This window comes from Ambystoma mexicanum, chromosome 5p (genome assembly GCF_040938575.1).
Source record: "Ambystoma mexicanum isolate Mex_15411 chromosome 5p, UKY_AmexF1_1, whole genome shotgun sequence".
Taxonomy (NCBI): domain Eukaryota; kingdom Metazoa; phylum Chordata; class Amphibia; order Caudata; family Ambystomatidae; genus Ambystoma; species Ambystoma mexicanum.
This window is the reverse complement of record NC_090930.1, coordinates 289,401,332-289,416,675: the sequence shown is the minus strand read 5'-3', so window position 1 is coordinate 289,416,675 and position 15,344 is coordinate 289,401,332.

Sequence of the window (15,344 nt, the reverse complement as noted above, 5' to 3'; positions counted from 1 at the left end):
TTTTGTTTTCATTGGGTTTATACGATATGAACTGGGACTGCACTCACTAATGGCTGGTCTGTATTGGAAGGTAATTTGGTCAGTGTGGAAATGTTTAGATCCACGTAAAGTGTTGATGTATGAGCATATGCGAACATTACTCCACAAAGACACTAATGAAACTATTTGACCTCTACTTGCTACATGCACAAATATTATTGAGAAGTTGTGATTTACTGTTCAGATGATATCTACAGACATTAGGGGTATTAAGAACGCATTACATAAGGTTGATTGGTGTGAAACTATAATTTCTATGCATAATAAGTACCCGGCGAGCGGTAAAAGTGTTTTCCAAACACGCACGCCATTGGCTTCAGTGTGGGCGTTATCCGCCCGGGAATCCCTCACTTGCAGTGCTGTTCTGTGCTGTTGTCAGCGTTACTTCCTCTTCCGTCCCTGGCAGGGGGTTGTGGCAGCCACTCTGCCAATGAGGAGGCTGGGAACAGGGGAGTTACCAGTGTTAATTCCCTGCTTCAAGCTGCCACACGGCTGGAGACTGCATCCTCCCCTGCCGGGGAACGAAGTAAGTGTTGCCCCCCCAAAGCCACAGAATTATCTCCCCGCCCTCCCAACCGAACTTACCTTCTTTTCTTTCCATTTCAGGAGCAGACGCACTGGGAACACTTCTGTCCCCAGCGCGTCCGGAGCCGATCCATGATGGGCCTTCATGGAAAGGAAAACGGGACTACACGTTACCTCATCTCTCCTTTCCATGGCGGCCATTTTTTTGGTTTACATTTTTTACTTTTTTTGAATGGCCGCCTAGGAAAGGGGGAACGGACTACTTGTAGTCCCTTTTCCCTTTCCATGGAGGCATTTTGTTTGTTAACTGTTTCACACTTATTTTCAATGGCCACCATGAAAAGGGGAAACAGGGCCTCATTAGGACCCAGGCGGTAAGGGGTTTACGCCGGCGTAAACCATGGCGCCCCTTACCGCCTGAGTACGAGTTCCCTTAGCGCCATGGTGATTTTAACGCCTGCTTTTAGCAGGCGTTAAAATCCATGGCGCTAAGGGACCTTGTTGTTAATTACGCCACCGTAATTTACGGTGGCGTAATTAACGCCTTCCCCACTCCCATTATGCCCTATGGGGACAGAAATGGGAATGGGGAAGGGTAAATGGGGATTGGGGACTTACCGCCCCGCCAACCTCGGAATGGGGCGGTAAGTCCGCCAACCCCCATGGCGGAGTTGGCAGCTTAGCGCCATGGACCATGGTGCTAATAGCACCATGGGCCTCCGCCAAGGTCCTAATGAGGGCCACAGACTTTGTTTTCTCTTCCCCGGCGGCCATTTTTTTGACTTTTTTTTTTTCTGTTCCGAAACACTGGAGCATTTCGGAACAGAAAAAAAATGCTCTTATTACCCCGGTCTTACGGGTCGGGGTACTGATAGCAATAAGACTCTCGCAGGTAGGGGGCATTACCTTTTCTGGTAATGCCCCGGGGCCTTCTTTAAGACCCGCACTTCGCTTTTGCCTGTAACTACGTGTTCTGGGGCATTACCTGAGCTGGTAATGCCCCCTCTGCTCGGGGCCTATAGCTTAAACATAGTTCTTTAAATCACCTAGAATTTGAGCATAAGTGTGTTGGTTACTTACCCAAATATCTCAGTCTTTCTCCTAATTGTAAAATTTGTGATATGTTTTTTCAATTCAGACATAACATTTTACCTACAAGGTAGATCAAAGTTGGATGGAGTCTGCTTAACCCGTCCTTTGTAACCTGTAACTATTGGAGGGATGTGGAATGTAGTGAGACTCAGAAGCATGTCGTGATAAATTGCCCCGCACTGCTTTTTAGAAGGATGAAATATTTTAGACATTTGGGCCCTGATTCATGGAATTATTTGCGTGTAAAACAGGGATTGGCGTGCCATTCTGCCCGCAAATCCCTGTTTCGTGATTGGGGATTTGCGGGCAGAATGGCATGCAAATCCTCGTTTTACACGCACATGATTTTTAGGACTGACTGTATTGATTGAGATGCTTTGTGGTCTTATCTTTTGCACGTGGTCACTTATCAAGCACTACGTGCACTTTATCCGTTCATGAATGATATTCAGTTGAATCTGGATGATGGTTTTAAATAACAGTTGTATTGTTTTATATGGTTTATTCAAACCCTTAAAAATAAGACAAAAGAGTTGTCACAGCAAGACTTTCTGCATAATTTCACTTAATTTACCTTAACCAACCCTCCCACCCAGTGTCCTCTTTAACCTCTATTTCTGTTTACTGGCACCGAGTCCATGTGCTTTCCTGCTTTTGTTTGCTAACCATCACTGGGTGCATATAGCATTGCATCTCTTTCAGTTTCCAAAAAGAAAGACAATGCAAAAATGAGTCTCTGTTCTGCGCCAATAAACATCCTTTGCCACCAGTCCTCAGCACTTAGCCCTTGCTGTTTTATGAGTATTGATCCCAGATGCTTTGTCCTTTGGGCGCGTAGTGCAGTACAAAAGAGTACAAGGTGTTTTAAAGTTTCTTCTTGCTGAGTGCAAAATCTACAAATTAGATCCGTTGGTTTGTTTTCCACCCAAATGCTTAGTCTTTCATTGGTTTTAAATGCATTTGGCCGAAAGCTTTATTTTATACATGTTTATTTTCAAGAAAATCTTCTTATGCAATTGTTTTTTTATCATGTTTTTTTTGTATTGCTTTGATATGTGAAAAGTTCACTTGTTGAACTGTGACATCATTTTTTTAACTAAACATTTTTTTAAAATTCAGCAAGTACAATTTGCTGGTTTTGTAATTGATGCTTTGTTGTCTGCCACAGAGAAGGTGGCATGTGTAATTAAGTAAAGTTATTCTTCGTTGAGCTTATCATTTAAATAAATATATATTCTTTCTATACCCTGGCCTTGTTCTCGGCTCACTGTTGCACGGGGTAGGGGAGTTTTCGTCAGGTTAAGGGTGGTCTCAATATATTGCTACAAGCTATTGTAGTTATTAACTATACCAACCACCCTCCTGTCAGTATCTAGAGTGCATCCTGTTTCCTTCTTAGAACTGTCTGTCCTCTGCATTCCTTTACAGGGTGGGTTGTATTTCGTAGTGTTGTTATGTTGTGTGTTGTGTAATAATAAAGTAGATATTTCTATACACCTTGACTGGACCCTCCTTTTATCATTGGGTAAGAATTGCACTTTCGCTGTGTTGCAAATAGCCAATGAAACACGACCTTTAGAGGAGATAACCCTGCCTTTCCGTCCACGTTAACACAATTGGACTAGGAGGTTTATTATTTTAACTGAATGCTTGTTTATTCCAATCTGTTCGGGATCATTCTGGTGTGCTAGTGGTGTGGGCCCTGATTGATGTTTTAGAAACCTATGTTCACTCCTGGAACACGCCACTCCCCACCCCCGGAATCTGATTTGTCACAATTGCAGTGATTGATTACCTGGATTATGTTATCGGGGAACATTCTGCTTTCAGATCCGTGTTTTGTAAACACGTGTAATTGTATCCGTGCAGTTTTAAAAAGATGCTGAGGGATGGGAAGAGTGGCTCCGCGCATGGCTTTTATTAAAGTAGCGTGTGATATTTCTTCTCACTGTATCGTTCTGAACAAGCATATTTGAAATAGAATGGATGTGTTGGGGCAGCTACATAGCATTATTTCTGAGAAGTGGCTAAGTTAGGGGGGCATTTGTGTTCTGACACCACTCACCATCCTCTCAACACTTTATAATTCTGCCTGTGTAGAAGCAGGAGATGACTTGCAGGGAGAAAACAGCAGTGTCTAATCCAAACAGGGCTCCATGGGCATGGAAATGGGACCGGCCTGTTTTCTGGGCCATGCATGATAGGTCGTGGCCAGAAACATTAGAACGTAAATAAATCTCTAGAAGAAAAAAGGAGCTGGCCACTCTGGCAGCAGAGGAGCCACCAAGGAGTGGCCAAGGGGAGGGGGCCACGGCCAACCCTATAAAAATGGCGCCCCCGCCCCACCCGCCCTCCTGCCTCTTAGAGTCATTGAATGCAGCTTCGCCCCTGCCACCCAAGGGACCTCACCCGGCCACTCCTTTGAAAAATGTCTGTGGGCGCAACTGGCAGACTTTTGGAAGCAGAAGCTTTCGCCATTTTCTTCAATGGAAAATCTGCATTAGACACTGGCAAAGCCAACAACCCTGACTTTGCAAATACAGTTGGCAACCCTGATTTTGTTTTCTGTGGGAGCGCCACAGGGGAGATAAAGCTGGAATATCGAGTGTGTTGTGGCCCAGGCTTAGAAAAGAAATGAAAACCATAACCTCTTACACCAAGTATTACAATACCAAGGCGGTTAATATGAAGAATTCTCCTGCGCATAACATCCCGATGATGGTAAGCAGAACTCAGCGACAGCTGACGAGGCATCGGGATATGTGGACCATTAGAAACGCAAGGACTCACATGTAAACTCACCATTGTACTGATACATCTGCAAAGCTTTGGCAATACTTGTAAACCCATCAGTCACCCCATAAAAGCATCATTGTATTGTTCAACACTGCCTTTGCCTTGCAGTGCTAATCATAATGTAGCGCTACGAACCCTCAGGCATCTGAGCGCTGCTTTTTATCACCCACGGTGTGTGGTGCTCATTTATCGACCGCGGAAGGATGAAAGGCTGAGTTTGGCCCCGCCGGGATTCGAACCTGCAACACCCAGCTCTGCACAAGCGCTCTACTCGCTCTGCTATTTGACCAACAAGGATATGGAAGTTCAAAGCCACTGCTTCTGGACAACCCTAATCTCCTGTCCTTTGCCTGGATACACCGAAAATAAAAATAATAATAATAATTGTTATTATTCTAATCTTTTTTTTTATCAGACTCAGACAAAATGTTTCAGATGAGGATGAGTTGTTCAGTCAAATAGACATCATGAATAATAGGTTTCTGGATCGAGGGTGTGACAGGACTCCAAATAATAATAATAATAATAATAATAATAATAATAATAATAATAATAATAATAATAATAATAATTTTAATATCAATGCTGATAACGTCAAGTGTTCATATATAGATATGCCATATCCTTCCCACTTCCAAGCGGTGCAAAAACGGCTATTATTAATAGCTCATATAAATACACTCAATGAATCGATTTTGAAGAATGAAGGACCGCGTAAGATCAAACACTGTGGAGTGCAGCCGGGCATCATGTCAGGGCGAGCGCTTAACCTGTGATCCAACTGCAAGCCTCTTCCGCTGATTGACAGCCTGGTCTAGAAGGGCGGGGTGCGTGGCATTGCACTGCAGTAACAGAACTTGCCATCCTATTAAATGTGAACATGTCTGCCCACCTGGCATGAATCATGCCAGTATGCCTGGCAGTGAAGCATACTACCGGCTGGTGTGTACGCCATATTCAAAGGATAGAGGAGTGTGTCTGGGTGTATCCCGCAGAAAGTAAGTGCACTGATATCAAACAAGAGACGTGACTTTAGAATGTTGCATATGATGGGGAAATACAACTTCCGGAGGAGACGCGGTTGTAAGAACTGAAAGACACGAGACTTCCCCCGACAGAAAGGGGCGTCTGTCTTTCCTTAGCAACCGGCGCTGCTTGGGGGAAGCCGGGCTCGCTGCAGCGTGCCACCGCCATAAACCTCCCGGGCTGCTAACAGCGCGGACGGGCTGGGAGCCTCCCCCTCACGCCCCCTTTCATTCTCCTCCTGTCACTTGCGGCGCAGCTGAGGCTGAACAAACTGCGAAGGTGACAAAGGGGGGCGCACATGGAAGCAGGGGGCTGGGCGCTGCAGGATGCCAGCCTTTCACAAAGGCGCCGGGCGGGCAAGGCGAGGGGGCGCTGTCCGAGCACAGGCTGGCACAGGAACAAAGGGTCCCAGACGGAGGGGTCAGGAATCAGAATAAAGGGCCCAAGATCACCCAGTAAGATAGTAACTCAGGGTGCAAGAGGGGCACAAGACACCGAGTGGGTAAGCAGAGGAGGGGCACTTGCTTCTCGCTGTTGCCCAGGTCAGGCGTTGCGCTGCGCAGGAGGGAACAGGGGGCGGGGGTACTGGGACTAAGGAACAGAATGTGGCTCACAGCAAAGCCATGAGGGTGTGAGGTGGCAAGGACCACGATCAAGCACGCGTGGGTATGCAGGGAGCTTAGGTTGGCCGATGGCATGCGCGAGTTGCCAGTCCAGTCCCGTGTTTCGCGTTTCATGCTGGGGTGCAGGGATGGGTGCAGTCCTGGGTGCACGGACTAACGGGCGGCGCGTGCTACGGGTTGATGATGGCAAGGATGGACGGTTATGTGGAATGGGAAACCCCGCCGCTCCTCTCATATCAGGCAAGATGCATACTGACTTCACGCGCGTTCTGCGAGGAGACGTGAACACCGTACAGGGCCATTTCCAATGGGATTTCCCCCATTGAGAAACGCTTTTGTAAATCAGGCCCAGTCCGTGTGATGTGGGGGTAGGGGGGCCGTGTCTGATCGTTCTAACTTATAAAACATTCAGTTTGGAGACAAGTGCAGAGGAGGTAACACAGCCGTCGACCTTCTCCTGCAGAGGCCATGGCAGGCGTTCGGAGCTTTTTTTCTTTTTTCTCATGTCGTCTCGTCTGGTTGTGATTGTTGTTTGTCCACTGCAAAGTCGGAGTCGGCCTCCTATGGCGAGCCGACCTGTGTGCACTCATCACCCTGGTGTGTGCTCTCTCAGAACCAAGCAAGCACACAAATCCAACATACTACTTGCCAATACGCTCACCAGCACCAACGTTTAACTTGTTTAAGCAGTATATTTAAAAACTCCTGCTTTGTAGTTTATTCCGTGTCCTGCGCGGACGACGTGGGGGTAACCCTCGCTCCTCAAAGCCATACAGAGACGTGCGCAGGGGAAACCCTCACAATGCCCAAAGCCACAGAAAGTAGGGGACACGCCTCCTGCGTTACCTACAACACAACATATTGGCGCTCCTACTTTCCATCTAACGATAAGTCGAATGGAACGCACACATTCATTACAAGAAGTGAACAAGTGGACATGGAAAGCGCAAGGAACACACAAAGGTACACCCCCGCCCGCTTCAACATCGGAGCATTATAGCGCCCCCAGAGTGCACCTACAGAGGACGCGCAAGGGGCCGGCGGCCCAATGCAGCCTTGTCTTTTTATATTTAAACACGTAAATCGCCACCCAATTGAGCGGGTAATGACTCCATCTCAATTACATGATAGCGTGAGTCAGGCCACTAACTGTTCATTGCGCGCCTTGAACACCCGGTACGTGTCCCGCCGCCTATCCTTCCCCCGCCACCCCCATCCCCGGCCACAGAAAAAACGAAATAAAATACCCCTGCTCTAGATCACCCCAGCAGCAGATTCTTTCCGCGCGTGACGTGGTGCGGGACAGAAGTTACTTAAACGACTTTGTCAACTGCAGGCAAAGAGCACGCCCGCGAGACTCAGCCCGCGCCCCAAGACAATCCACCAAGTAACTAGATTTCATGTTTGCAAAACAGAACAGGGTAAATTAACAGGGAAACCCTTATATAACAAAGGCAGGGCGCGGAGGCAGTCCGGCCCAACTATTGGTGGGCCCCAACTCGTCTTAAATATCGAAAGGGGCATTATGTTCATTTTAAGGCAAAACGGTGAAGTTGGCTAGAGAAATAAATAATAAGTGAAGGGTGTGTATTCCGTCGTAATGTGCGTCTGTACAAGATCACACGGCTGCGTTGCAATGCGATCCGTCCCCAGATTGCTACACGGGAAAACGGGCAGTCAGCGGGCACCCTCGGCAGCGTGCAGTTCGTGCACCCCTGCATATTTCAGCACGGCGGGTCCAAACTATTAGATTATGCTGGGATAATAGACCGTGCCAGGGAGCCCTCACTCACCCTGAAAGCAAGCGCCACATTATTCCACCAAACGCAAATGTCAGAAGTACGCTCCATCAGTGATACGCCAATGTCGAAAGTGTCCAGAGCTGAAACCGGTGGCTGGCAAATGCTCCGGCTGTATCGAGTGTTAACTACTCGCCAACTTTGAGCAAGTGCCAAAGCCCCGAAGGGCACGTACAGCCCAGCAAAGGCGGAACCGTGCCGCCCGGTTCCTGCTTTATGCAGTGCAACAAGGAGAACCGTTTCAAATACACATTTCACAATTTAAAGCAACTGATTAGCACGAGTTCTGGGCTAAACTGTGGACTCAGGGTAGCGAGCCACGCATGCTTGTCTCTACGGAACCGCGCTATAAGTACAATATAGCGACAAGGTCCCCTAAAACACCTTACCTGTTCCAGCTCACATCCGATCAGGCGGGGGCAGCGCAGCTACGGGGCATCCCCGTGGGACCGTAGCATTCCATCCCAGTCCAGGAATCTCCTAATTGAAGGCTGGACGAATCCCCAGGCGCCACCCCTCGCTTGGTAGCGCGGACGAGCGGCGATAGCCAGCCTAGGACACCCTGGGCAAAGTTCCCCCCAGAGAGACCATCCCTGGCGCTCTTCCCGATCAGCCGGCACCTTCAATCCTCCAAGGAAACAATCCCGCGGTGCTGCTTGCCACAGATCCTCGAAATGTGATCCCAAAGTAACCAGACAAATCCTCCTCTGTCTCACCAGGATGCCGGACAGCGACCCCCACTCTCCTGGGTAGATGGAGCCCCCAGCATCAGTCCGATCCGAGCACGGAGTTATGCACGGTTAGAAACCCCGTTACTTCCCGCGCATGCACCTTCCTCTGGATGAAGGGACATTTAATTGGGAAGCCTCGTGAATGCCCAAAGCACCTCCAGTCTGGCAATCAATGGGGTGCACAGCCCCGCTCCATGCACGCTGCGTGTGTAAGGTGCTCCCGGGAAGCGCGTGTGCACGCCCCCCTCATCCGCCAACAGCTGGCTCTCCCGAGACTACCTGGGTCCGCGCGGAGGACACTAATTCCGTAACATGGCCCCAGCTGCGTGCGCCCCACCCCCACTCCCCGAGCCTGAAGTTCAGGAGAAGAAACTAAATCCAGAGGCTGGGAGCGAGCGCGCGAGCCCACGGAACCGCTGTTCGCAGCGCTTCCCATTCACAAGGCAAATGCCATCTTTGCCTCCACCTTGCGTGCTGCGGGAAGAGCAGCCCGGTAGAGCCACCTAGTGGCGGAGAGGGGCGCAAAGGGAAAGGACGGCAGTCACAGCCGGTCTGACCACCGCGAGACAAGGACTGCCACCACCTCAACAGGGCGAGCAACTGTGTGGGCTCCTCCAGACTCTACCCCTCGACGCCATTAAGCAGCGCTGCAGTGAGTGAAACCCTGTAGGTACAGTCCCAGTAAAAACCTATTGTGCCCAGGGCTATATTTTTTTTTGGGGGGGGGGTCAATTGCGCCATATTAGAAATGCCTATTTATTTATTTATTTTATTGGACATGTTTATGGCGCCTATAAACAAATGTTTCCAGGCACCACAATGCAAAAAAGGGGGAGGAGGGTATCATTAGCAGAGCACCACGCCTGAATGACAGTCGGTATGAGAGAGGAAGGAGAGGAGGTAGAGGATTGAAGCTTAAAGGAGACCTGTGTGTCATCAACCATTTAATATAATGGTTTAACATAAACCATTATATTAAAAAATACAGTCACAAGGGAGTGAGGAGAGAAGGTGGAGATCAAGTGGGCCAGAGGGGCAAGGTAGATGTTGAAGAGCCATGGTGATAGGATAGAGCCCTGATTGACGCCGCAGGTAGAGAGTGAGGTGCAAGATAGGAAAGGGCCCAGTTGCACTTGGGAGGGGCGGTTTGAACGGAAGGCGGTCAGCCATGCCAGTGCCCGGTCTGTGATGCCACTGGTATCACAGAGGCTATTTACGAGGATGGCATGATTGGCTGTGTCAAAAGCAGAAGAAAGATCAAGGAGGATCAGAACAGAGGGAGACTTTGAGTCCAGGTTTGAGAGCAGATCTTCACTGGTGTTCAGGAGAGCAGTTTCCGTGCCTCTAGATGCTCTGAAGCACGGCTGGTGGTCGTAGAGGCAGCTAACAAATTCAGTGTGGTGGATCAGTTGGGGGGTGACCAGTTTCTCCATGAGTTTGCCCAAGAAAGGGGTTATAGAGATAGGGTGATAGTTAGCCGGGGATGAAGGGTCTGCAGACAACATTTTTAGGAGAGGGTGCACAGGAGAGTGCTTGAGAGGCCGTGGGAAAGAGCCATTGGTGAAGGAGTGATTGCAGGGATCAGCCAGGGGAGGAGATGTTCTCCTTAATAGTTCTGGAAGAGCAGGGGAGCACCTGTCTGGAGGAGACTTTCATATATCAGACTACTCTAAAGACCTCATCCGGTGAAATGGGAGAGCAGGAGAACAGTATGGGGGGATGGTAGAGGGGGCATAGGGAGGCACCAGAAGAGAGGGGTAGTGGAGAGGAGTCGATGACAATGAGGGCATGATGTCATGAGTTTTGGAAGAGAAGTGGGTGTCCAGTGCAGTGTAGATGGCCTGCAAAGGAGGTGGAGAGGAGGAGACTGCAGTAGGTTTGGCAAGTTCCTTGCAGATTTTGAAAAGTTCAGCCGTTTTGTTGGTGGCCACAGCGAAGCAGACTTGGACATGAGCTCTCTTCTTGGAGCGGATGGTAAGACGATAATGCCTTTGGAGCAGGCAGCAGGGCAGCTTGTCAGAGGTGTACTTGAGGCCTGCCACTTCCGCTCAGCAGCTTTGCACTTGCAATTCAAGGCTGCCAACTCAGAGTCATACCAAGAGTTGCATTTGGGGGGAGGCTTAATGCAGATCCTCATGACAGATGTCCAGAGTGTTGGAGATGGAGAGATTGAGAGATGGAGGTTAGCCAGTGCAGAGTCAGTAGGAGAGTCAAAGGTAGTGGAGGGATGAGGGATGAAGGTGGCGGCAAATACAGCGATGGACACACACTTCATCGGTCGAATGATGATAACAGAAATATTAAATCAAACTAGCCCATCTTGATGTGTACGTGCCATCATTATGCCAAACTAGCCCATTTTGATTGATACATAGAGTGGGCCCATCCCCAGTCATCCGAGTGCCACAGTACACAATGTATGCCCCCTGCCTGAGGCGCTGACACCAATCATAATTGCTGTATTCACTGTGACCTTGCCTCATGTGCTAACGCTAACCATAACTGCTGTGCTTACCGTGACCCTGCCTGAGGTGTCAACGCCAGTCATAACCATTGTATGCATTATTCCCCCTGCCTGAGGCGCTGACGCCAGTCATATTTGCTGTGCTCACTCTGCCCAGCCCATATTACACTCGGCTCTGCTTACTTAATAACAGCAAGGCGCTGACACAGACGAGTTGCATGTTAATATGTGCAAATACCTATGATATATATGACCCACTACGTCTCCCTTGACCTAAAGTGACCCAATTTGTTGTACGTACATTAAGCCGTCAGGATAGACCCCTTCTGCAAACAATTTAGTGTTCTACAAATACTATATTAAACCCCATTAATAGTGGTACACCATGAGCATCATAACACTTTGCCTTTGGTCTATCACCTACCCACTGCTCTTAACCTGCCTAACACCCAGTATAAGCCTCCACCGTAATACTAAGTATCCCCAACACAACCCATCCTGTATAGGCAACCCCCGCTGCACTACCATGGAGCAAGTCAACCCCACCAGTGAACCCATGACTGGATCGACTGGCGAACTTCCAAGCAGACCATGTAGCCGCCCACCAGAAATGCCAGACTTAAAGCAAGACTCACAAGTCTACATGAGCCTCTGACAAGATCCCTCCCTGTCACCAATAAAAGAACCATTAGTCAACAAGCTAGCACTGCTAATAGCAAAATTAACACCTCCCCAGCCTCCTCTATCGAAACCAAACAAACTAAAATCACCAGCGCAGCCCCTCAGCTGAAAGGTGGACTAATAAATGTCAGATCCCTAACAGCGCATGCCACTGACATCTGTGAATTAATACTGTCCAACAAACTGGACTTCTTCGCCGTCACAGAGACCTGGCTGCATGAGGCAGCAGGACCTTTACTATGCCTAGCAATCCCAGATAGATACACCATTCTTAGACAAGACAGAAATAACATGCGAGGTGGGGGCATTGCCATCATCGCCAAAATTAGCTTAAACATGAGAACTTCCTTCAGCCTAGACTCCAATTCTTGCGAAGCGTGCACCATCAAACTCCCACTTCACAACTCACAAACCCTGACTATCTGCCTCATCTATAGACCCCCGGCCCGGTGGGTACATTTGAAGAAGATATTAACTGTCTATTATAAACTAATCTCAAAACCTCCACACAAATATTCAGTCTTGGAGACTTTAATCTAGGTTATAATGACACGTCAGACAAACATGACTTCAATGTGGCTAATACCCACACTGAATTAGAACGTACCCAAAAAATTGTGGAACCCACCCATAATAGAGGGAGAATCCTCGACTGGTTAACAGATTATAACTGCTCCGCCACATTACCTTCATCTCCCCACAATTATGGACGGACCACTACTTGGTAATCTATCATTTATCCACCACCAGGCCACTCGCGCCTGCAGCCAATTTGCCCCCCCCATTCCCCATTAGGAACAAAAAGAGCATCACAAAAGATAAAGTGATTCCTGCTATTCTACCTACCCTAAACCAACTTGATGAACATCTAGATGCACGTTGAAGAATACAACAAAATTATACGAACCACTCTTGACAGCATAGCCCCCCTAAAGATTAGAACAAGCAAACCTAAAGCCCACCTTAAAAAAAGTGGTTCACCCCTGAACTGAAAGATATCCGACAACTTAAAAGAAGTTGTGCATCCACCTGGAGACTGACTCCATCAGATGACCATTAAAACAAAGTCATAGAAATCTCCGGACAATACAAGAAGGAAATCATCCTAGCCAAACGCAACTCATGCAATAAGTGTATCTCTACCACCAACTCGAGCATGAGAGAGCTGTTCTCCATCCTAAAGGAATTAGAGTTGCCTACACCCATCCAACATATATGCACAAAAGACAAAGTCTGGTGCACAGAGATACAACAAGCTCTGGCCAACAAAGTTACCATGCTGCAAAAGAAAATAACGTCTCAGATAGCAGCACTTATTCAACCGCCAATAACCAATGCCAACCTACCCTCTATGGAGCAAAACACAACACAATTTAGATCTGCCAAAACGTCTATCCGGGAGGTGGAGAAAGTCATCCTCTCTCTGAAGCCATCCAACTGTCAAGGCGACTTGTGCCCTGCTCAACTCATAAAAGATGCCGCTAGAGAACTCTCCCCCTTCATATCTAAACTCGGAAACGTCTCATTTACCTCAGGTACTGTGCCTTCCAACCTGAAACAATCCGCTTCTAAAAAAACAATCCCTGGACCCCCTCATCCTTACTAATTACCGCCCCATTACGACAGTCCCCTTCCTGCTAAAAATCCTGGACAAGATTGCATATACCCAAATCCAAAAATTCCTAGAACAACACAAGCTCCTAGGTGCAAGGCAGTCTGGCTTCCATCCACAACATGAGACAGAGACCACTCTCATCGATTTGAAAGCTCAAATAGATAAGTTAAGAGACAAAGGTCAAACAGCCCTCCTCCTACTCCTGGATCTCTCGGCCGCATTCGACCTTGTAGATCACAAAGTCCTCTGTAACCACCTAAACGCTGCTGCACACTTCTCTAAAGAAGCTTTAATTTGGGTTAAATCCTTCCTTAGCAAAAGGACAATGAGGGTGTTTTCCCCCTCAAATGCAGCAGTCCCGATCCCCATTTTGTGTGGCGTTCCTCAGGACTCCTGTGTATCTCCGACATTATACAACATATTTACTAAGCCCCTGTTTGATGATCTGGACCTTCTTGGTATCACCTACACTAATGATGCAGAGGATACCCAGATCCTCCTCCCACTTTCAGGGGATTACAATAAGGAGTTGGCCTTGGTAAATGGGGTGTATCTCATCATCCAGACGTGGATGGCAATGCATGGTCTATGCCTGAATGATGACAAAACAGAGTTAATCATTTTGGGCACACACTTCAACCTCAAGAAACTGGGCCACAATTACTCTGCCTTTGAGATGGACGGGAACACTATTAAGGTAGCCAATGAAGTAAAGACCCTAGGCTTCCATCTAGATGCCACCCTCTCCTTTAACAAACAGGTGAACTCACTGGTGTCAGCCACAGCTTACACATGTAAGCTCCTTAGAGCAGGTAAACACTTCATCTCAAACGACAATTGCATGATCCTAGCTAGAGCCCTCATTCTATCTAGACTCGACTATTGCAATGCATTAAATATTTGGGCCAACAAATACATCACACATAGAATGCAAATCCTACAAAATAATGCCCTGAGAGCAGCTCTTGGTATTCCTAGACAATCACATATCTCTAAGATATGGCGTAATAACAACTGGCTGTCGACCCATGACAAAATCTTACTGAAAGTTGCCTCCCTCACGCACAAAGCCCTGAACAAGGCCGCTCCTCCCTATCTCACCGATAGATTTATGGAAAGAAGATCCTCTAGACCTTCAAGAATCTCCAATGCCAACACTCTTATCATACCAGGATTCAAACTGACCAAGGCCGGAGGTGCCAGTTTCCCCGTCCGGGCGGCCCAAGTATGGAACTCACTGCCACACCCTAAACGTGCTGAGAAATCCTACCTTAAATTTATTTCCAACTACATCAATCACCTGAAACAATCTACCAACTAGCCAGGGCCTCCTCACCCCCTACCACCTGTATTTACTTACCCTACACCTATTACTCCCCTTTTCCATCTACTAGTGGATAAATGTGACACAGATATGTCCTGAATATCCCTAATCTGCGCACTATTACCGACAGTACTGCCACCAGTCGCACACTTTCTGTAACCATTCATAGCATTATCTACCTCCCCTTGCCCATGCAATCCTGTATATATCTTTACCACAGATACAGCCTGTACATTACCGATTGCCTTGTACCCTTTTGCCTGTGTTATGACTCTGTTTATATATTACCTGCAACCTGTAATATATCCTGTAGACCCTCCAGGATTTTGCAGCATGAAATGGCAAATTTTGCGGCATGAAATGGCAAATTTTGCAGCACAAACCTTTATTTAGGGCGGCATTTTTGCAGCGCAATCTTTATTGACTGGAGGGTGCAAGATTGGTACATTGCAGGAAAGAGGCTGTGTGTAAGGTTACAAGAGAGCCAGGGTGTCAATATATGTATCTTTTATATCAAATAGGAAGAGTCCTAGATCTCTGGCTTGGCAGAACAGTGTTTGTTTTGGCCACGTTTTTTGGTTTAATGTGCATGCTTATATTATATATTTAACATTATTAATCATTATCAG